Source organism: Silene latifolia, chromosome Y, assembly GCF_048544455.1.
Source record: "Silene latifolia isolate original U9 population chromosome Y, ASM4854445v1, whole genome shotgun sequence".
Classification (NCBI taxonomy): Eukaryota; Viridiplantae; Streptophyta; class Magnoliopsida; order Caryophyllales; family Caryophyllaceae; genus Silene; species Silene latifolia.
Genome location: NC_133538.1, coordinates 33,570,126 through 33,594,888, shown reverse-complemented (window position 1 = coordinate 33,594,888; position 24,763 = coordinate 33,570,126). Strand labels below are relative to the sequence as shown.

The following is a 24,763-nucleotide window of genomic DNA, read 5'->3' as shown; positions in this document are numbered from 1 at the left end:
ACTAGAGATTGCGGCTTTGTAGGTGGTGGGCTCGTCACTTTATAAAAGCAACACATCGAGTGTTCCATCTTCTTCGATAAGTCCCACATATCGATCAGGATGGCGAGTAACTCGGCCCGTTCTTCTAAGTGGAGGAGGGACACCGCACTAGACAACGAAGGAACATCTTCTTGCGTCTCAACCTCGGTTTGTGGCTCTTGAACTTCATTAAGTTCAAAATTTATCCCACTCTGTCTCTTAGAAATAAATTCTCTTTCTAAGAAGACAGCCTCGCAAGACACAAAGACTTTGTTTTCTTGAGGTTTGTAGAAGTAATATCCTCGAGAGGTTATGGGGTAACCTGCAAAGATGAATTTTTCGGATCTTGGGGCAAGCTTGTTGTTGGTCTTTGCCTTGACGTAAGCATCACATCCCCAAATCTTTATATAGGATATATTAGGAACCCTTCCCGTCCACATCTAATATGGAGTCTTTTCAGTTGTCTTCGTGGGACTATTATTCAAAGATCTAATTGCGGTTTGAATTGCAAATCCCCAAAACGAGTTTGGTAGCTCGGTTCGACTCATCACTGATCGAACTATATCAAGTAGGGTTTGATTTCTTATTTCGGCAACACCATTGAGTTGTGGTGTTCCGGGTGGAGATATTTGTGATATTATGCCACAACCTTTTAAGTGTGAATCGAATTCATGGCTAAGATATTCTCCACCACGATCGGATCGTAGTGCTTTTATCCTTTTGTTCAATTGGTTCTCTACTTCATTTTGAAATTCCTTGAATTTCTCAAAAGCTTCACTCTTATGCTTCATTAAATAGATATAACCATATCTACTCAAGTCGTCGGTGAAGGTTATGAAGTAGTCATAATTTCCTCGAGCGGTGATACTTATTGGTCCACACACATCGGTATGTATGAGTCCCAATAGTTCACTAGCTCGTGTTCCTTTGCCGCTAAAAGGATTACGAGTCATCTTGCCTAGAAGGCAATATTCGCATCTTCCATATGATTGATAATCAAATGGTGTAATCACATTAGTCGAAATGAATCTTTTGATGCGATTCTCGTTTATGTGACCTAATCGACAATGCCAAATGAACGATTCATTTGGATCACTTGATTTGAGTTTCTTTGATTGAATGTTGTAGATGTCTTTAGTTGGATTCGAGGTTTCTAAAATGTAAATGCCATTAATGGAAGGAGCTTGGCCTATAACCAAGTCGTTCCTTGAAATAATACAACGATTGTTTTTAATGACAAAACAAAAACCGTCCATGTCTAACATGGCGATTGAAATAATGTTTTTAGAAAGTGTAGGCACATAAAAACAATTATGTAAATACAACTCAAATCCATTAGGCAAAGCCAATACATAAGTTCCTTTGGATTCGGCCGCTACTCGAGCGCAATTTCCAAGGCGTAGATCCACATCTCCTTTGCTAAGCCTCTTCACGTCTCTTAACCCCTGTAAATGATTACAAAGGTGAGAACCAATGCCGGTATCCAGTACCCATGTCGTAGTGGAAGTATAATTTACATCAATAACATAAATTTCCTTAGGAATTTTACCTTTTGGAACGATGATTCCTTCCCTTATATTTAGCAAATATATGGGACAATTCCTAAGCCAATGTCCCATGCCATAGCAATAATGACACTCATCTTCAACTTGCTTGAAGTTTTTCCCTTTCTTTTCCTTCTTGAACCTTTTGCCCTTAGAAGGAAGAGCTTGATTGCTTGAGCTCCCACTAGTTTTGGCATATTTCTCTTCCAAAGATAAAGATCCTATAGATTTTATGAGGCGGTGTTCCTGAGACCGCCTCACAAAAGATCTTGTAGTAGTAGGTGGTCTAGAAGAAGTGATGAAGTTTATGTTTCCATCCGAACCTATCCCAAAATGAAGTTCTCTAGTAGTGTCGAAATCATTGTTGAAGCAAACGTCGTCAAAAACATTGTGGCAAGACTCAATAGTTATCGGGGTAGTAGCGTTCGATGGATTCATTGTAATGAACTACAAGTATGGAGGAAAAGGAAATATTAACATTTGTCTTTTTAATCATACTTGTAAATAATTTTAACAAGATATGAGCATTTATATAGTGACCTCTACCCAACTATTATAAATGATTCCAAGATCCAAATTCATATTAACTTGGGCACGGTGTAGCCGATTCATCCCTTATCAATATAACTCAGTGGATTAACTATTTAATCGATTCTACTTTTAGAACTCTTGGTCGATAAAATTACATTAATAATTATCTTTAGCCCAAAACACATCCGGTTATGGTCGAGAATACTTTTGTTGAGTTCAACCCAAATTTCGAATAAATGTGTCCATGATCCAAATTCACATTAACTTGGGCACGGTGTAGCTGATTCATCCCTTATCAACATGAATTAGGTAGATAGACATTTATCACCCACTTCCCCTACGTAACAAGGTTTGTACCCCAGTGTGGCCGAGCGCACTCCCTCACGAAATAGGTTTTCATGGTTTCTACTTTTTGGTAAGGCTAATTCTCAATTGTTCATTTTAGCGAGAGGTCATGGCAATTTATTATCTATCACGTTTTAAATGAACTAAAGCGGTGAACTACGATAATTGTAATTGACACGGTCGATAAACTCGATTTAAAATGCATGTTTAGTTATGGCGATTTAGCGATGCATGCAACATATAAATAAAATGCAAAGCATAAAAATAAAATCCTAGTATGGCCTTCCTAAAATAGTAAATCTAATAAACTATTACAAATTCGAAAACCAATTCCTTTGGTCCCTTGAACTTCGTTCTTGGCACGCACTTCAAGGCAACACTTTCATTGATGGACCGTCTTCTCGAATGGCACCGTCTTCAAGGAACTCCGGAATAATTAAATTATAAAATGAATTACATAATTTCCTATTATGCATTTGTAATAAAATAAAAATAAATATATTAAATTACAAAACGGTGATACGAGATCATAATAATTACAACCGAATCGATATTCCTATACATTTCGGGTAATACCAATTAAAACTAAGGCCATACTAAGTAATATTATATAATTCAAAAATTACATAAAATTAAAATGACATTCATAAATAAAATGCAGCATTATAATATGTATGAACATGCTTAATTTTATGCTAAATCGCCTTTTAAGAGCCAATATCGTATATTTATCGGTTTTCATGGATTTGCGTGATTATAACTTGTTAAAATCACAATAATTACATAAATTAATATTTATGTAGAAGTTAATTACCCTAACCATATTAGGACTCAAAACTTAGTCTTCACTAACAGTTTGACAGTAATTAAACTTGATTTCTTAATATTGTTCATAAATGGACCCAAAAATATAAAATTATGCTATAAACTTAAAATTAAATTATAAAAATTTCAAATAATTTCGTAATTTGAAATTTAAACTTATGAACATTTTGGAAAAATACCATGACACTCATAATATTCAAAAACTAAGGTTAAAAATTTCGAAAATTTATCGAGAAAAACAATGTTGCGGTTTATCAGTTTTAACAAATATGACCATAAAAATATGAGAAAAATATTTTAATCAACTTTTCACTTTTAGATCTGAAATATATGATAAAATGCAACATGTGACATTTTTCCTTTAGTCATGAAGTATGTTTTAGCATTATTACTAATTATAGTCACTATTTATGTGATTTTTTATCAAAAATTCATAAATCATGCATAAAGACTTCATTATAGTCAAATATTTTATACACATCTTGTAAAATTGCATGTGACAACATACTAAATTTCTATGATCAAATTCGAAATATAACTCATATTAACCTATTTACCCATTTAAATACGATTTTAACTTAAAAATTCATATTTGCAAAACAACTTATTTTAAAATGAAAATTAACAGGCCATCAGTAGATAATATATGTGAAAACATATCCAAAAACCACTGAACAATTCGAAGTTTAGCTATTTTTCGTCCATAAATGACATTTTTATCATAAAAATCACATTTTAATCCCAATAATATATAAAATGAACAATAAAATCCATAAATAAACTAAAATGTCCTAAAAATCACTTAGGACCAGAATCTTTTAACATTCAAAGTTATCTTTAGTTTTATCTTCATAAACCAAATTAATTAGTTTTGTATGTTAATCTTATAACTCGGAAAAACCATAAACCGATTTGCATGCAAACAACCTAAGGCTCTGACTTGTTGGATTCATTAATCTCATAAGTTTACATACTCATATATGAATTAATTTATTTAGTCATAAAATAAATACAAGATCTTATGCATGCAAACTTAATAAAAAGTGATGGAAAAACCGGTTTCTAATCATAATGATCACATGTTTAAATCTCATTTTAAGAATACATGTGGGATGTAATATTTTACAGTCAACTGGTCAACACATATCGGTAATGATTGGCTGACTAGAGTTTGACATTACTGTCGTGCGACGGTGGTGATCAGTTGATCCCCTTAGGTCATACCTAAAGGGTGACGCTCTTAATTGATTATTTAATTAATCGTATGTCAATACGGGTTAATTAAATTGCTTAAAATTGACGGATGATTTTGTGAGTAAAAATTGACGTGACTCATTGTAATTCAATTAAATGAGTTACGATCTAAGTAATCAAATTTTTTTATTACTTAGATTAAATTATTGGTTACGAAACAATTGAATCGGAATGAATAATTTATTATAAATACAAGTTGTTGTAGTTTATAATTATATGACCCATTTTGGTACAAGTAATTGTGAATTACTAATTATTTTTGTATGTGACATATTTAATTAATATGATGATTTTTAATATGTTAAAAATGCATTATAATGTAACATGTCTTGTAACATGTCACATATGTCACAATTGACAAATGACAAAAATAAAATGGACTACCATTTTATGGGATAACCGGTTTTAATGAAGGGAGTAGTAAGGTTGTGTTTTTATATTTTAAATGTCTAAAAACAAAATGATTACCCACCTAATAATAGCCATGCAAACCTATTTTCTTGGGAAGAAAATGAGCATCATGCATTGGCCTGAAAACCTTCCTTCCACCCGGTTTTTCATAGAGAAAAACAAAAGAGTTTTCTCTTATTTTTACACTACATGTATTGCTATTTTAGTAGTGTATTATTCATTCATTTTACTCTCTACATTTTGTGAAACATTTTAGAGAAAGAAAAACCACAAAAATTCTCTCCTCTAAACCGAAATAGAGGAGAACGAAATAAATATTTTGGGTCAATTTTAATCCAGATTAATAATATTACTAGTTCATAATATTATTAATTATTAAGAGTAACACCTTGGGTATATGATTTTGGGAGAGGTTCAAATTTGAACCTTGTTCATCCATTGTTGCAAAGCTCAAGAACTAACAAGAAGGAGAACTTGTTGGTGCCCAAATGGCCGAAAATAAGATGGTGAGAAACCGTTTTTCCATCTCTTTTTATTAAGTTTGCATGCATAAGGTCTTGTATTTATTTTATGACTAAATAAATTAATTCATATATGAGTATGTAAACTTATAAGATTAATGAATCCAACAGGTGCCTACCTTGAATCGTGAGTACATTCTTGACACCAAGTGGTTGAGGACTTTGACAGATGGTGGGTTAGCATGGAGAGTGATACGTCTGTCGTGTACCTATCTAAAATAAACTAACTAAACTAACTATATAGCTAGGGAAGTCAGGTCGATCTCCTCAGGGAGGCAAGATATCTGTCGAGTTCCGTCTATTTGGTCACAAATGGGGGGGGGGGGGATAGGGTGTTTAAATTGGTTTTCTAAACTAAAAGATTTAAATGAAAGAGAAGCAGAGATAAGTGCAATAAAGGTAAGAAAATAGAATTAAACTATCAGATAGAGAAGGGACATGTCAGGATTTCAGTTCACTACGGTAGTCCAGTGACTCAACTTTAAACAACTTAGACAAGTTAATGCGAGACGCATATGGAAAGGTCCTTCCGGTCCACTTTCTACCCTAAACTTCCACTAACTTAACTTCCGTCCTCGTCAGAGTAGTCTACTGTTCATAGTAGGCCTATTTAGTCCAATCTTCCGATCCAGGATTAAATTTAGCCAGATTAAAGGGTGACTCAGAAGCGTGCACTCAACTAAGTCGGTAAAAATACAGTTAAATTGCTATGGTGACAGAATCTCACAAGTAATTCATCTAGCCTATTTACTACATCGTCACATTTCTACCAAAGATCCCCTAATCCTAACATGAAATAGATTTAGCTACTCATATCGCTATTAATATTATCAAAACTAACAGCAGATAAATGACCAGCATTCAACATATTAGAACGATAATTAAATTGCATAAAAGTGAATTAGGGCAGAAATTAAATGAAGTAAAACAAACAATTAAAGTAAAAAATAGAGCGATTATTATTAAGAAAGGAGAAATAGATTACAATCGTGCGAATCCGGCGTAAAGAACGACAAAATCCAAGCGAAATAATCCCGAAAGCAAAGTTACAGTGAAGGATGAAAATGGTAGATGAAAAACTGAAATAAAGTGTCGATGATAATAGAATAGTTTTCTAATGACCTAGTAACGTAATGCTTAAATAGAAAATAAACTAAGTCCAAAAGCTAAAACAAGCTTACGGGCTAATTAAAGCCCACGCCAGGAGAAACCACTCGATCGAGTAGAATAAATCCACTCGATCGAGCAAAACACCATAAAATCTACTAGATCGAGTAAATAGTTACTCGATCGAGTAACCTCTCTTTTCAGCTCCTCTTGATCGAGTAAATAACTGCTCGATCGGTCAAATGAGGCCATAAAAACCACACGATCGAGTAATAAAACCACTCGATCGAGTCTTCTTCCTTCAAATCAGCCTAAACTCGTCACCGACTCCCTCGTAAACCGTGCCTTAACGCATTCCAATGCAGTATCTCACTTTGGAAAATCCCATCTCCTCTAAATGCATGCAAAAAGACGAAAAATGGTACGATTCCACTACTTTCGCGTTCATTTCTACAAAACGGACAAAACGAACCAAAGTAGCCAATTCGGGGCATAATACTATATAAACAGTACAAAAATACATGGAAATACGTGCTAAAATAGGCTAAAAAGACTATACAATATGCACGTATCAAATCTCCCCAAACCGAACCTTTACTCGTCCTCGAGTAAATTAAAATGCAACTAATGGAACGGAAATGATAACTCAGAGCTAGCTTAACTTGTCTACTTGAACCAATTTAATGCAACAAAAATTAACAGTTATAGCTAAGCAGTCAATACGCAAACGAGTTATAAGCTGTTCAGAAATATAGCCAACCTATCGACCTTGCAAGACCAACAAAATCGGACTCCCTCGTGGTCACTCTTCTCTCATGAAGCAAAGGGTGAATGTTATATGTAAAAGAGAGAAGGAAAGACAGTCACTCACCTAACTGCGACCTACATAGCATGCATGCAACAAAAATGAAAGACAATTCAAGTACTAATGCACACACTCCAACCAATAATGTCCGTCACAGCCGAGGGCTTACAAATAATATGGGAATAGTGAGGTTCAGGTGAGAAAAGGCAAAACAAGTTAAGGTAATGTGGAGGTAAAAGCGTCAGGCTAGTTCCTAACAGGACCATAATAAACCATCCGAATCTCAACTGACTGAAAAATAGAGTACAAGTGTCCTTCATTTGGCACACAGCTTACTAAACTCATACACAATCTCCTCAAAAATATGGAATAAGAATGGAGGAGTTAGACGGTCACAAACTTTCCTTTTTAACAACGTCTAAATGAATCAAATGAAACAAAACAATTATTTTTCAAACTTCTTTTCTTTCTTCTTTTTCACGTAAATCAGCTTTTTTTTTTTTTTTTCATTTTTTCAATTTTTTTTTTCTTCTTCTTTCACGTTTTTCCTTTTTTTTTTTTTCTTTTTCAATTCTTTTTTTTCTTTCTTTCTTTCTTTTTCTCCTTCCCCTATTTACATCAACTCCATACAAAAAAATACGGGCTAAACTGCAGACGAAAAATCATACCACAAAAGACATACTGAACTAGCTTGACGAGGCAGGCTCAGTTTGGGATGTAGCTAATGGGTCAAAAAGGCAAGTATTGGCTTAAGTGGAGCTAAATGGGTGAAAAATATAAGGAAAAGGGGAAATTTGAAAGCACCTCCCTGCATGTGACACCAACCACAAACCCGAATGTATGCATTTGACAAGAAATTGAATGTCACAAAAGTGCAAAAATGATGAACATGCTATGCAAGGAGTACTACTCTCAATTACTAATGAACTGGTCATGAGTGTCACCAGTTATGGGCTCTAAAACTCAGAATTTACGGAGTAGTTTGCCAATTTATCAGGTCAAGTCTAAACAGTCAGCTATATTTGAACAGAAACTCGTAGACTATGCGTATGACAAAGCTAATAACTGTCAACAGAAGTGCAAGGCTCAAGTAAAAATGATAAGTTATAGTGCAGTTTCATCACGGAAATCTACCGTTCCGACTCAACCTATAAGCAAAAATAATCGTGAATATTTTTGAATTTTTGAATTTTTCAAATTTTCTAATTTTTTTTTTGATTTTTTTAATTCTTTAATGAAATAAACAAACAATGCAAGCTGAAATAAATAAACGTGAATGCAAAACAAATGCAAATGCACACTCAAAATGATGCAATACACTCCCCAAACCAAAACGGACAACGCCCTCGTTGTCCTCCAGTATACACCAGCAGATATATACAGGGGAACGGGAATATACAACCAATAAAGACTAAAAAGCAATAAAATAGAAAGGAGACAAAAATAAAAGAGTAAGATGTACATACAAAACACGAACTTTCCCAAACCAGCCAGAAAACTGGGGAAGTGAGTAGACTAGTAGCTACTCATCAGCCTCGTCGTCACCGACGTCCTCCACCGTAAACTCTGGATCCTCCTCCTCCTCCTCTCTCCTCCTCCTCTACTCAGCTCGAGCTCTCTCCGCTGCCACCTCCGGGTCCTCGTCCTCCTCCTCTTCCTCAGCAGACTCCGGGTACCCCTCAGTTGGGTACCGGTAAAAGGAAGGGTGTGCCCAACCCTCTGGGATCGGACGGTGTCGACTCAAGTGGTACTCGTATAGAGGGAACAAAGTCAAAGCTAAGTCCCGCTCCCTACGAGCCTGTCTCTCTGCAATCTCAACTAACAAACCGTCACGACGTCCTTGGTCCATGACCGAGGACGCCTCAAAGGCTGGTGGAGGTACAAAATTATCCTGTAGGACTGGCTGTGCCTGTGTCTGGTCGGCGGGTGCGGGCATAGGAGTAGGGGTAGGGGTCGGGAAGGGAGTAGCCGTGGAGGGTTGGACACTCCCAGAAGGTGTGGACCCCTCTCCAGTCTCAAGTCTATGCCGCTTCTTGGCGGCGGGTAAAGTGAAAGGTGGCCGGAGTGGAAGGTGGTAGTCAGGCAGTGCTGGAAGTCAGGCGCCTCTAGCGACAGTAGGCAAATGGGCTAGACGGGGGAGAGTGTCACAAGGTAGGTCCACAGACAAGGAACCGTCTATCTTCCATGTCTGGTAGTCTGTGGTTAGCCAATGCTGAGAGTGCATGGCATCCAGGCTCAAGTACCTCTCTCCCCGGAGGTACGGTAAGTCATGAGGCCAGGCGGGGAAAAGGGAACGGGCAAGAATGGTGGCCATGCCACCACATGCAATAGATCCCGTGACCTTCAGCCCATGGGCCAAGAAGTACTGGGTGGTCTGATATGCGATGTTGAGGGTAAAAGGACCCTCGCAGTCAATGTTCAGGTAACCGCCTATGATGGAGAGCTCATTGTTGTTGATGTTGTTTGGCTCCTTTCGACCAAAAAATGGTGCTCCCCATCAGTCTAAGAAAGTAACGGGCAGGAGGAAGGTGGACCTGTGCGAGCTTTTGCTCGGGAAAGGTGGTCTGGGCCAAGGTCCGCCAAAGCTGACGAATGACCCTCCTAGGGGCAGTAGCGTCGCCCGTAGAGGAATGTCCAAGTCCGCTACCAAACTCCTCCAAAGTCATCGAAAAAGTCCGGTTGAACAACCGGAAAGACACAAAAGAACTAGTGGGGGCAGCGTCGTGTGCCCCGGAGGAGAAGGTGAAGGAGCTGAGGAACTCAAGACTCAGCTCCAGAAAGGTACGGCCACTCATAGTAATGAATCCGGCCATCCCCGTGCCCCGTAAAAGCTCACAAACTGACTCGTAGATGCCGAGTCTATCAAGTGCCGGTTTATCTAAAAACATGGTAGGTAAAAACTCACAGCCTAGGAGATTATAAAACCTCTTACGATGTACACCGTTAACGAAAATTACCTGAGGGTAATCTGGGTGAGGGTCGAGGGAGTTATCCCCTCGAACAGTGTTCGTGCTAGAAGGATCAGCAGAAGTAGAAGGAGTAGCAGAAGTAGAGGTAGCAGAAGCTAGTGCAGAACGAGAACGTCCACGACCTCGGCCCCGACCTCTAGAACCCGAAGTAGAAGCCAGTCCAGGGACGGTGGGAGGAACTAGGGCCGCTCTAAAGGCAGCTGCAACTGCAGGTGAGTCCGCCACGGGTGTGCTCACCGTGACTGGAGTAGAGGCTGTGGCTACTGTGACCACCACTGACGAAGAAAGACTAGCAGCAGTGCTAGCAGTGGTGGTGGATGTGGCTGAAGTGGCAGCCGAAACAGAGCTAGCGGCAGTGCTAGCTGGCGTAAAAACAGTAACAGCAGGGACTACCGTCTCAAACAAAGACAAAGACGGACTAGCAGAAGAGCTCGACGAAGGCATTGAGCTAGAATCCATCCTAAAGAAATTGGGCAGGGGAATTTGATAAGAATAAGACATGAAACAGCGTGAAACAGCATGAATTCGGCATGAAAATTCCCCTAACCAGTCGAAAAAATTCGACTTACAACACAAAACTTCCCAACTTTCCTCAAGAAATTCTAATAAAAGCGTATAAACGGCGATAGAGCGAGGTAGCAGGCATCAAAGCATGAAATTAAGCAACAACTGAGGTAAATTAAGCATGATAGCATGAAAACCCAGTTGATAGTATGAAAACCCAGTCTGACAGTCGAAAAATTTCGACTGTACTGAACCTTTATCGCATATTTCTCGCAAAATTGGAAATTAAACATGTAAAAGCAATGAGGAATAGGGATTGATCATGAAGTAATAAAAAGAAGGGCAAGCAATGACAGTTATAGTCGAAAAACTCGACTAAGCAAAAAATTTCGAAACCCTAACCTAATTGACCTCATAAAAATACAAAATAAATGAAATTAAAATGCAATGAGGTGTAGGAATTACTTACGTGATGCTAGAGGTCCTACAAAGAACAATTAATCAACAAGAAATAAGCAAATTAGGCGATTTTTTGAACAAAAACCGCAGAACCCTAATTCCTTCAATAAACCGAGTAAAGCAACACGAATCAAGGGGAGAGTAGAGGGCTTTTGTCGATTAATTAACAATGAACACAATGTAGGTGACGGATTTGGTAAAAGGGCAAAAAAATGAGGGATTTTGGGGTTTTTGATCGCAAAATAGGGAAGGGGTAGGAAAAATTCGGGATGAAATGAAATAAGAACCAAAAAGAAGGAAGTTAAGGAAAAACGCCCTGCGTCTCTTGCGATTTCACTCGATCGAGTGGTTTAGAACTACTCGATCGAGGACTTTATGGATCCATCTACTCAATCGAGTAGAAATTTACTCGATCGAGAACTCCCCATTTCTGCTTTACTCGATCGACTGATATGGCATTACTCGATCGAACAGAATCCACTCGATCGAGTACAAAAAGTACTCGATCGAGATCTTTTTCTCGTGTAAGCTCTTGAATTCGTCATTCTTCCTTTAAATTTGCGTAAAATTCCCCAAACCTGCATAAAAACACTTGCAAAAATATCCCAAAATACCAAATACGCAAAGTAACAGTCTATAGTCTCTATCTACGCTAAAAATTATCTAAATTCTAATTGTCCTAAATAAAAGCAATAAAAGAAATTCAACGGAAATTTAAAAATTGTTTATACAAGTTGGTACACGGGGCATTTCCCCGCTCACTTCCCAAAGCAATTCAGTAGCCCCTTGGAGGGCTCCAGAATGGAGGACGTCACCTCAGCAACATTGATCGTCCTCTACAGCTTCCATGAGCTTGAACTTGAATCATTAGGAGGAGAATAGTTCACATCCACATATGCGCGAACTTTTCTCACCCTTGCTCCTTTCTCACCGGCTTTAACACTGTCACTCCCACTTTGACTGACATTAATTGCACAATGCCCTTTGACAGCTCCTTCATTGTTTTCATTTGTACCTGCAGCAAGGAAAACAGACGAACTTTCCTCCTTTTTCCTCTCAACCTGAGGCGGAGGGGTCGCAATAGCAGCACAATGCTCCAAATTTTCATTTGGAGTGTCAATAATAGGGTCAATAGAAGAGAGGGATTGCAAGGCTGAGCTTGCATGGGAGCCCTCCGGAACATAGACTGATGGAATATCAGCTCATCGTCCCCAACCTGAAAAATCAATGTCTTGCCCCCGACGTCTATTACTGCACGGGCAGTAGATAAAAATGGTCTCCCTAAAATAATAGGGGTATGCGCATCTTCGGGGATGTCAAGTACAACAAAGACAACGGGAATAAAGAACCTCCAGATCTTAACAGGTACGTCTTCTATTACACCTAGTGGCCGTGATATGCTACGGTCGGCCATCTGAAAAGTCATGTTGGTGCAATTAAACTTTGTCAAACCAAGTCTCTTAGCCAGAGACAACGGTAAGACACTCACGCTAGCGCCAAGAACGCATAACGCGTTATCAATCAAGTGGGTACCAATATGACACGGAATCGAAAAACTACCCGGGTCTGACTGTTTGGGAGGTAACTTATTCTGAACTAGGGCCGTCCCTACCTCAGTCAAGGCTACCGTCTCATTATCACTAATGTGCCTCTTACGCGATAAAATTTCTTTCATAAATTTAAGGTAAGAGGGTACCTGCGTCAGCAGTTCGACGAATGACACAGTGACCTGCAAGCTTCTCAGGATCTCGGCAAATTTGTCGAATTGTTGATTGGCTTTAGTACTCTCCAGGCGCCTCGGGAAGGGAATCGTGATGGGTATCTAGAGTCCCTTGTTTCTCTCTTCCAACGTGTCACCCGGATCAAGCTCTGTATCCTTTGGACGCTTCTTTCCTCTCGAACGAGGTCTTTCAGGCGATTTCTCACTTGATCGAGCACTAGCAGGCTCTTGATCAAGCTTTCCATTATCCATACTACTCGATCGACCAAAATTCCCATTCGATCGAGTAGTTTCTTCAACAGAGTCACTCGATCGAGTAGAAATTTCACTCGATCGAGCACTTTCTTCAGCAAATCTACTCGATCGACCTCCAGAAACTAGTCGATCGAGTACCTTCTTAGCCGTCAGCTCATTTCCTTTGGCAGAACACTGTTCATCAGCTATTATTTCCTTCCTCGGGTCTGATTTCAACACTTCCGGTCCCTCATATGAATGACCGCTTCTCAAATTAATTAAATTTACCGTCTCATGTTGATTTTTGTCAGTTTGTGACCGTAAATGACCCGGTTTCCTTGTGGACCGGTTAGCGGCTAACTGGGCAACTTGATTTTCAAGTGCCTTGATAGAAGCATCTTTTTGTTGGTCGCTTAACTTCCACTGCTTTGTCAAAGACTGCAACATAGTCTTCAACTCACCTATCTCACTTACGCCACCAGAAGACGAGGCACCTTGATTAGGTGTTGGAATGGAAGGAGGCTTCTGAAAGCCTTGTTGAGTCTTATGTGGAGGGACATATGACTGCTGCTGGTGCGGAGGAGGGGTAGTATTGAGCACATTTTGACTAGTCCACCTCAAATTGGGATGGACTGCCCCTTGGTTATTATAATAGGAACCCCCTCCTTGCCTGTATTATTGAAAGGCAAGGACTTGTTCCTTCTCTCTAAGACATCCAACAGCAGTGTGACCGTCGTTGCTATCACACCTCTCACGTGTGACGGTCTCCCATCTAGTAAGCATATGGACCGTCTGAGGCTCCCCAGCAGAATGTAACTCCAACTTATCAAATCTAGCATTCATGGCTACCAGCTGAGCCACAAATTTCTTATCGACTGCATGAACTGTTCTAATACCATCCCTCGGGTTTCCATATTCAGCACTGTGGCTCGCCATCTCTTCAATAAGGGCCCATCCCTTATCATCATCGGTATTCTCTTGGAATCTCCCATTAGATGATGCATCAAGTATGGCTCTATGATCATCATACAACCCATTGTAGAACTGGTTAGACAGAAACCACGGGTCAAAACCATGGTGAGGAAGAGACCTCACCAACTTCTTGAAACGGGACCATGCTTCATAGAGAGTCTCATCAGGTGCCTGCTTAAAACTCGTAATCTTTTCCCTCAGCTGATTTGTGCGCTGTGGAGGAAAATATCTGTTATAAAAAGCAAGAGCAAGGATCTCCCAGTTTGTAACCCCCGCAGCTGTACGGTCTAAATCAGTCAGCCACTCCCTGGCTGCATCGGTCAAAGAAAAAGGAAATAGAACTTCCATAATCTTGTCTTGAGTTACCCCATTTTGTGGTGGGGATAGTATAATAGTAGTCCGTAAAGACCACCATATGCTTCCTCGGGTCTTCACCTGCCACACCTCTATAGAGATTTCTCTCCACCAGATTGATATAGGAAGGACGGATGTCAAATGTATTCCCATCCTCAGTCTGGAGATTGAAACCTTTAGGAATATACGATGCTTTAGGCTCCGAGTGACTAGCAATGTTCGGCATCTTTACTGGTTGATTGGCAGAAATATGAATGTCTTCTTCTAAAGACTGGTCTTCTGCGAAACGAGAATGATGTAGCTCTGGCTCGAAAGTACTCACGTCTTCCTTTCGTGATTTACTCTGCAGACGGAGTCTTTGCCTGAATAGTCTCTCTGGCTCTGAATCAACTGAAACTAACTCAAACCTGTCTGACCTGGGCATAAACAACACTGAAAAAAAATAAATAAGAACTGCCTCAACGAATAAAAATTCCCTGAGACGGATAAAATAAACGAAACAAAGACAGATAAGGCAATTGCCTCCCCGGCAACGGCGCCAAAATTTGATACGTCTGTCGTGTACCTATCAAAAATAAACTAACTATATAGCTAGGGAAGTCAGGTTGATCTCCTTAGGGAGGCAAGATATCTGTAGAAGTCCGTCTATTTGGTCACAAATGGGGGGTGTTTAAATTGGTTTTCTAAATCAAAAGGTTTAAAGGAAAGAGAAGTAGAGATAAGAGCAATAAAGGTATGAAAATAGAATTAAACTATCCGATAGAGAAGGGACATGTCAGGATTTCGGTTCACTACGGTAGTCTAGTGACTCAACTGTAAACAACTTAGACAAATTAATGCGAGACGGATATGGAAAGGTCCTTCCGGTCCACTTTCTACCCTAAACTTCCACTAACTTAACTTCCGTTCTCGTCAGAGTAGTCTACTGTTCATAACAGGCCTATTTAGTCCAATCTTCCGATCCAGGATTAAATTTAGCCAGATTAAAGGGTGACTCAGAAGCGTGCACTCAACTAAGTCGGTAAAAATATAGTTAAATTACTATGGTGACAGAATCTCACATTTAATTCATCTAACCTATTTACTACATCGTCACATTTCTACCGTAGATCCCCTAATCTCAACATGAAATAGATTTAGCTACTCATATCGCTATTAATATATCAAAACTAACAGCAGATAAATGACCAGCATTCAACATATTAGAACGATAATTAAATTGTATAAAAGTGAATTAGGGCAGAAATTATTTTTTTTAGTAAAATGTGAGCTTTGATTAATAAAAGAACCATAATTACATTATTTTAGTGTTGAAACTTGTGTCCTCCACAAATTAGTGTGATAAAATTTGTAAATCTCTTAGAGGTTCACAAGGGTATACTTCGTATTTTATCAGTTGATTAACGATTACCAAATAACGGTTGGATTGCCAGAAAGTTTGACGTTATTATCATACAGATGGCGGTGATCAACTGGTCCCTAAAAGTCACACCTAAAGGATGTGTTTGAGAGATGTGGTTATGGAAATGTAATCACATTGATGCCTTATATGACTAAACAGTTAGTCAATGTGTTGATGAGACGATTATTTAATGCCGATTAAATAATATTAGATGAGACGAATTAACTGTCAAATTCGTAAAATTGAATATAATATGTTATATTTAATTAATGTATATAATGTTAGCTTGGACAAATTAATATGTTAATTCGTAATTAAATGTAATCGCTTATATTTAATCAGCGAATGATAATTAGACGATATTGTCATTATTGACCCGTATTAATAAAACGGAATAATATTAATGACAATTTATATTTAACACATTTTATACATTTTTGGAATAACCGAAAATAAGGATTTTTATCCTCATTTTCGGTAGTTGCCAAAACCGAAAATAAGGAAATAATACTCCTTATTAATTCGGTATATGGGCCGAAAATAGGAAGAAAAAAATAACCCTATTGCTCTTCCTCTTTCACGGTTTAAGAGGGAGGAGAGGGAGTAATTTTTTAACCTAATTCTAACCTATTTTTGCCTCTCATCTAAAAACACAAAAACGAAAAACCCTAAACAATTTTACAGAAATTTTACAGAAAAACCCTAAACAATTTTGCCTCTCATCGATTCTAGCAACAAGTTAAGGGCATATCATATATCATTTTGGGTGCAACTAATAGGCGAATATCATTCCGATATTGTTCTTAGGCTGATTTTGCAAGGACTGAAGGTTATTCCTTAATTCTCTACCTTTTGTTTAAGTAATTCATTTTATGACTCGCATTCGTCATTATAATTCGTTATAATCCTTAAAATTAAAGGGATGCATACAGATAAATCCCACAAGTGGTATCAGAGCCGAGGCCACGAATTTTATTTTGACGATTTTCATAAAATTGGATGTAAACAAAAATTGGTCTCGAAAATTAATGTTTCGTCTGTAATTTTTTTTGAAGCCGTAGCTGATTTCGTTTCACGGTTTGGTCGATCGACCAGTACCCTTGGTCGACCGACTGCCTCGACTGATCGACCGAATTTTTTTTTTTTTCGTTTTTGATATTTTGATTTCCATTTGATTCATACATATTGATGTTTTAATCAGTTAAGATAATAATAAAATGAATTTGTAGATGCTTTGATTTAATTCGGATTAAATTAAATTGTAAATGGAATCGTCATGTTGATGATATAAAAGTCGTTTTTGCTATATAGTTTTTGGCATATATGGTTAATCACGCTTCATTAATTCATATGCTAATCGTGTTCTAATAGCAACTATAAACGATTTTCTTCATCTTAATTTTTTTTGTTTTAGGGCATTTTTGCCGCAAGAAAAAAAATTTGACGGCTGTTTTTTTGGTTTGCCGAATGCAAAAGAAAAAAAAGGGTTTCTGTTTTTTTTCCTTCTTCGTTTTTTGCTAAAAAAATTGGTTTTTTTTTGTTTCGGTTTTTTCCAGAATTGCCGAAAGAAAGAAATTTTTTTTTTGATTTCTGTTTCTTTCAGCCGAGCCTGAAAAATAAAAAAAATAAAAAAAAAAATCAGGTGTTTTTTTTTTCGGTTTTTTCCAGAATTGCTGAAAGAAAAAAAGAAAGAAATTTTTTTTTGATTTCTGTTTCTTTCAGCCGAGCTGAAAAAAAAAATTAGAAAAAAAAAGGATTTTTTTTGTTTTTTTCGGCCAATTAGTTATTGTGAAGCGGTTCATAATTCATTGATACCTAATTATTTTAAAGCAGTTTAAAATATTGATGGATTAAATCCATATTACAAGTTTAATATGAATTAAGATTAAATTTATAGTGAGTAATTGAGGAATTGTCACTTAATTTGATCAATTAAATAGGTGGTTTGGATAAAATTAATCTACATAATTAAAGAATTATGTCTTGCATGTTTAGTTTTTTTTAGTTGATGTGTTTTTTTGTTGTTGAATGAATCGTTTGAATGGTTTAATTTATGTATTTTTGCAATCGGTTATAATTTGTAATACTTAGTGTGGCCTTAGTCAAATTATGTTTTCGTAACGATGGGAACATAATTTTTAATGTAATTTGAGATCTCGTATCTCCGTTTGGTTTTCTTTATTTATTACGGTTTGGAAATTGGAATGTAAATAGGTTTATTATGTAATTTTAAATTGTAATTTTGAGAAGACTAAAGATGGAGATTGGAGCTCACTCCCGCTACATGGATCAAGATGGAACATCAAGACAAGCTTCTCGGGTCCAAGGACGGATTCCAAATTTGTACTTATGTTCATTTTGATAGGATAGGCCAAACTAGGACTTTATTTTTTTCGTTTTACCGTTCTTATTGCTTTTCATTCACATGCTAGTTAATGCATCATATTCCGCCTAAAACCAAACCACCTACTAAAATGCATGAAAATTGACACATATAGGTTGTATGTTAGTTTTCATAGACATGCAGATGTAACATGTTTATTAAGCCATCACCTTAGTTTCTTCATTCACGCATGCTAGATATTAGTTCACTTAAAATGAATTAAAATAAAGTTGATGGGATCTTCCTCTAAAACGGAAATTGAGATTAGTCTTTATAAGGGCAAACAACTATGAATCCCTTCTTCGTCGGTAGGCATAATATGACCCCTTCTACGTTGGGTAAGTAGTTTGTGTTGACTTAGTTTATCTCAACATTATAGTCCGAAGAGTTTCTCGTGATTATGATGGACTAAAGATAGAATTTCTGAGAAATTTATCGACCAAGAATTCTAACAGTAGAATTAGCCAAAAGGTTGACTTATCAATTTACAGATAATTGAGTCTTGAGATCATTTATATAATTCTTGAGGAAGGTTAATTGTATAAATGCATGAGTCTTCGCGTTATAACAGTATTGCATTAGACTTAAATTAAAATCGATGCACATGCTTATTATTTATTCTTCTTTTCGTAGTGTAGAACACGTTTATATTACTGTTACAACAAATGGCTGGAAATAACGAAATCCCAATGCCAAGTGCCACACTTGGATGCGAGTCCTGGCTGAAAGTTTTTATGGACAACATGAATCAGTACACGCGACTAAAGAATGATGGGTCCAACTTTGCGGACTGGGAGGCAGCACTACGGAATGCTGCCATTGCTGACGGTAAGCTCAAGTACTTAACTTAGCCAATACCGGTAAACCCAGGCCCCAATACGGGAGTTAACGAGTCACTTGCTTATAGTGATTTCGTTATGGAAGCGGGTGCGATAAAGAACGTACCCATCTTTGCAATGGAAACTAATTTGCAGAGACGCTTCATTGCCCAAGGTGCGAACAAGATTTTCACCACGCTCACTAACAAGTTCTCAAAAGCACAGAGAATCGTTACTTATGAGCATACCTGACGCTTCTTTGATGCGAAACTCCAAAAGGGCCAACCGGTTAGCCCACACATTCTTAACATGATTGAGAATGTCGAGAAATTGGAGGCACTTAATTGTAAAATCAGTGAGAGCATAGTCATTGACCGTATGCTTCATTCTCTTCACGATGGTTTTGCCATTTTAGGGCTAACTACTACATGAATGACTTGAAAAAAAGTCCTTATGAGCTACACTCCCTTCTCGTACAGACCGAGAAAGATATGAAATTGAGTGGGAGCATAAAGCAGGATGTTCTCACGATTTCCAACAAGGGTAAAGGTAAGGGCAAAGCTCCAGGCGACCTAACTGTAGGTAAGCCAAAATTCAAGAAGCCAGGAAACGGTAAGAGTGGGCCCGGTGAGACTAGTGGCTCACAGGGCAAGGCAAAGAGCAAGGACGGTGACATTGAGTGCCACCATTGTCACAAGACTGGACATTAGAGGAGGAACTGTCCCGTGTACCGTGAGGACATTAAAGCAGGACGCGTCGTTCCTGTTGGTATGTCATCTTATATTCTTATGATTGAGATTAACAATGCAAGTTTCGGAACTTGGGTACTTGATACTGGTTGTGGTTCTCATCTGTGTAATCATTTGCAGGGCCTAAGAAACATCACACCTCTCAGAAAGGGTGATGTGGACCTGCGAGTCGGGAATTGAGCTAGAGTTGCTGCTGTCTCGAAGGGAACATATGTAATCCAACTCCCTAGTGGTTTTGAGTTATTTTTAAATAACTGTTATTATGTACCCAGTTTGTCTAAGAACATTATTTAAGTTTCCGTACTTGATAAAGACGGATTTTCATTTTTAATAAAGGATAATAGCTGTATTTTCTCTTTAAATGAAATGATTTATGACAAAGCAGTTTCCATGAATGGAATTTATATCTTAGATCAAACCACAGAAGTATTACACGTGAATAATAAGAAATTAAAGGTTGGTGACAAAGATCAAACCTATCTATGGCATTGTCAAATGGGACACATAAATGAGATACGTGTAAAAAAACTCGTCGATAATGGGACTATTCCCGCATTCGATTTTTCTACATATGGTACGTGTGAATCATGTCTCATTGGCAAAATTACTCGAATTTCCTTCAAAGGTGTTGGAATGCGCGCTAGTGACCTATTAGGACTCATACATACTGATGTTTGTGGACCTATGTCAATTACCGCTAGAGATGGCTATAGTTATTTTATCACTTTCACGGACGATTTGAGTAGATACAGATATGTCTACTTAATGAAGCATAAAAGTGAGTCCTTTGAGAAATTCATGGAATACCAAAACAGAGTTGAAAACCAACTGGGTAGAAAGGTTAACGCACTCCGTTCAGATCGGGGTGGCGAATATCTTTCAAATGAGTTTGATCAACACCTTAAAGACTGTGGAATCGTTCTACAGTTAACTCCACCTGGAACACCTCAATTAAATGGTGTATCCGAACGGAGAAATCGAACCTTACTTGATATGGTTCGATCCATGATAAGTCACACGGTAGTGCCTGATTCATTATGGGGTTTTGCTCTTTCGTCAGCTGCTCTTATACTTAACCGAAGTCCGACTAAAGTTGTTGACAAGACTCCGTATGAAATGTGGAAGGGAACGGTCCCTAACTTGTCCTTTATTCGGGTTTGGGGCTGCGAGGCTTATGTCAAGTGGAGATACGAGGATAAGCTCGGCCCGCGATCGGTCAAGACATACTTTATAGGTTATCTAAAAGGAACGTTTGGTCATTACTTCTATTCGCCTACCGAACATCGAGTTTTTGTTGCGGCTAGTGCGACGTTCTGAGAGAAAGAATTTCTCGAGAACAAGACAAGTAATATAACCTTCGAGCTGTCGGAGATTCCAGAAGCAACAACCGAGGAACAGATGGAGGAAGTTGTTCCTCCAACTGATGATACGGTTAATATTCCTGAGGAACCTAGGAGGTTGGGTAGAGTCTCTAATTCTCCGGACAGGTACATTGGTATGGTCGAGGAGAATGACGTTTTACTCTTAGAGAGTAATGAACCTGCTACCTATAAAGGTGCTATGGCCTGTTCTGACTCAAAGCTATGGCTCGAAGCCATGCAATCCGAGATGGACTCCATGTATGAGAATGACGTATGGGATCTTGTTGATTTACCTAATATGGTAAAACCTCTACAGTGCAAATGGCTTTACAAAATAAAGCGTTCTGTAGACGCGCAACCAGATACCTATAAGGCACGACTAGTGGCAAAAGGTTTCACTCAAGTGCACGGATTGCATTATGATGAAATTTTTGCACCTGTAGTCATGCTACGTTCCATTCGGATAATCTTAGCGATTGCCGCATTTCATGACTATGAAATTTGTCAAATGGATGTGAAAACCGCCTTCGTAAACGGTTATTTAGAGGAAGACTTGTACATGGTGCAACCCAAAGGTTTCATAGATCCTGAACATCCTAAGAAAGTATGCAAGCTTAAACGCTCCATTTATAGACTTAAGCAAGCTTCTCGGAGTTGGAATCATCGTTTCGACCAAGTGATAAAAGAATATGGTTTCACTCGATCGGTCGAGGAACCATGCTTATATATCAAGTCGAGTGGGAGGAAGATTATATTCTTGATATTGTATGTCGATAACATACTCTTGATTGGGAATGACATTCCTCTCCTAACTTCGGTTAAAGAATGGTTGAAGAACCATTTCCAGATGAAAGTTCTGGGTGAGGCATAACGTATTTTGGGAATCCGTATCTACCGAGATAGATCACGACGGATGTTATCACTTATTCAGGAGTCTTATTTGGATAAGATTCTTGAGAAGTTCAGTATGACCAACTCCAAGAAGGGGAACCTTCCAATGACGTCTGGGATGCAGTTGACCAAGTCTCAGTCACCCACGACGCCTAAAGGTATTGAGCGCATGAGTCGTGTTCCTTATGCATCTGCAATAGGATCAATCATGTATGCCATGATATGCACACGTCCAGACGTGGCATATGCATTGAGTATGACGAGTCGGTACCAAAAGACTCCAGGTGAAACACACTGGATAGCTGTTAAAAACATCCTCAAGTACCTACGGAGGACTAAGGATTGGGTATTGACTTATGGAGGAGATACTAAGCTATGCGCAATCGGTTACGCAGATGCTAGCTTCCAAACGGATCGAGATTACTCAAAATCTCAGTCCGGGTTCGTCTTTACTCTTAATGATGCTGCGGTCAGCTAGTAGAGTTCCAAATAGAGTGTTGTAGCAGATTTTACCACTGAATCCGAGCACTATGCCGCTTCGGAGGCAGCAAAGGAAGAGATATGGATGCGTCAATTCTTACAAGGACTTACGATAGTTCCTAGTTCGAATGACTTGATCACCATCTATTGTGACAATAGAGGTGCCATCTTCCAGGCTAAGCAGCCTAAGTCTAGCAAGAAATCTAGACATGTACATCGGAAGGCTCACCTGATCCGTGATTATGTGGAGCAAGAGGAGATAGTGATTGACAAACTTGCGACGGATTTTAACATCGCTGATCCTCTCACTAAACTGTTGAATTATGATAACCATATAGGGCATGTTATTTCCATGGGAATTAAACGTGTTCCTGAGTTGTAGTAGTTGATTATGGATTTGATACATTATTTTTTTTATATACTATTTATAACTTCATCGTTTTTTATAATATTTTGTTTTTCATGTGTATTGTACTCACAACTTTGAACGCCACAAAGTGAACTGAATTACATTATATTTTGTTTGGTCCATAACCGCCTTAATGTGTTGATAACTCTGGCTATTATATTGTGCAGTCGATTGATGGTGGGTTCAATGAGCAATAAGTCAAACGGTTGACTGATCGATCACAGATGCAAAATTATAATGATACCTCGTAGGACAAATTTTTGTGACAACGTAATGGAGTCCTAAATGTTTAAAAACATTCGGTGCCAGGTCGTGGATAGGACATCCATTGTGTTCCTAGAGTCGATTCTTTTGACTATCGACTGTCTCTTAAGATTAAGCGTTTTGGGTGACTTTGGTTTCTTTCTCACGATGCCGTGAATCTGGAGGCTAAGTAGATTTTTTCTGGGTCATTTCATACTGTGCTTACATCTGCAGGATTCGAGTTGAGGAAAATATCCAACCTTGATCAGGTATAGTTATTTCTCAGGGCCACTCGAGGAGTAGTAACTGAAATGCATGGCCATGCTCGAATGATGATTCGTTTATCAGTTAAGTTACTCTCTAGTTGGGAAACCACTCTTGATAAAGATCACTTGTAAAATACGACCTTTGTGAATACAGATTTTGCAAATTGTTTTACATTGAGTGGGAGAAATTTTAGGATATGAGAATCGGTTATCGCACATACACTTGTGAGGACAAGTGGGAGTTTGTTGGAGCTTGTGTCCTCCACAAATTAGTGTGATAACATTTGTAAATCTCTTAAAGGTTCACAAGGGTATACTTCATATTTTATAAGTTGATTAACGATTACGTAATAACGGTTGGCTTGCTAGAAAGTTTGACGTTATTATCATACAGATGGCGGTGATCAACTGGTCCCTAAAAGTCACACCTAAAGGATGTGTTTGAGAGATGTGGTTATGGAAATGTAATCACATTGATGCCTTATATGACTAAACAGTTAGTCAATGTGTTGATGAGACGATTATTTAATGCCGATTAAATAATATTAGCTGAGACGAATTAATTGTCAAATTCGTAAAATTGAGTATAATATGTTATATTTAATTAGTGTATATAATGTTAGCTTGGACGAATTATATGTTAATTCGTAATTAAATGTAATCGGTTATATTTAATCAGCGAATGATAATTATACGATATTGTCATTATTGACCTGTATTAATAAAACGGAATAATATTAATGACAATTTATATTTAACACATTTTATACATTTTTGGAATAACCGAAAATAAGGATTTTTATCCTCATTTTCGATAGTCGCCAAAACCGAAAATAAGGAAATAATACTCCTTATTGATTCGGTATATGGGCCGAAAGTATGATACCATTTAGTCCACTTTTGACAATAAATCTAGGCTTAAGAGAACATCAAATATTAAGTCCTAAGCTTACAAGCCAATCATTATCTCCTACTAAAACAGGCCAAGGAACAATTTGTAGCAGCCTTGACTTCACTGTGGTTTTTATCTCATCTGCAACAATACCAGGTCTTCTCAGTTTAAGCTCAATGCGACATTTGTTTCTCTCCATCCAGACTGCATACCAGCAGGCCAGTCTGATCAATCTATAGACTTTCTTCTGAAGCTTGGATGTACCAGTGATAGTGCTCAATGTAACATGTAACCAA

General features: G+C 38.1%; 1 non-coding gene across 1 annotated transcript; it reads left to right on the top strand.

The window, feature by feature from the left end:
* Positions 1–14,316: 14,316 nt before the first annotated feature.
* LOC141635492 (small nucleolar RNA R71) lies at positions 14,317–14,422 on the top strand. Its single transcript, XR_012540176.1, has one exon. It is a non-coding gene; the product is annotated as a small nucleolar RNA R71 (small nucleolar RNA).
* Positions 14,423–24,763: the final 10,341 nt, after the last annotated feature.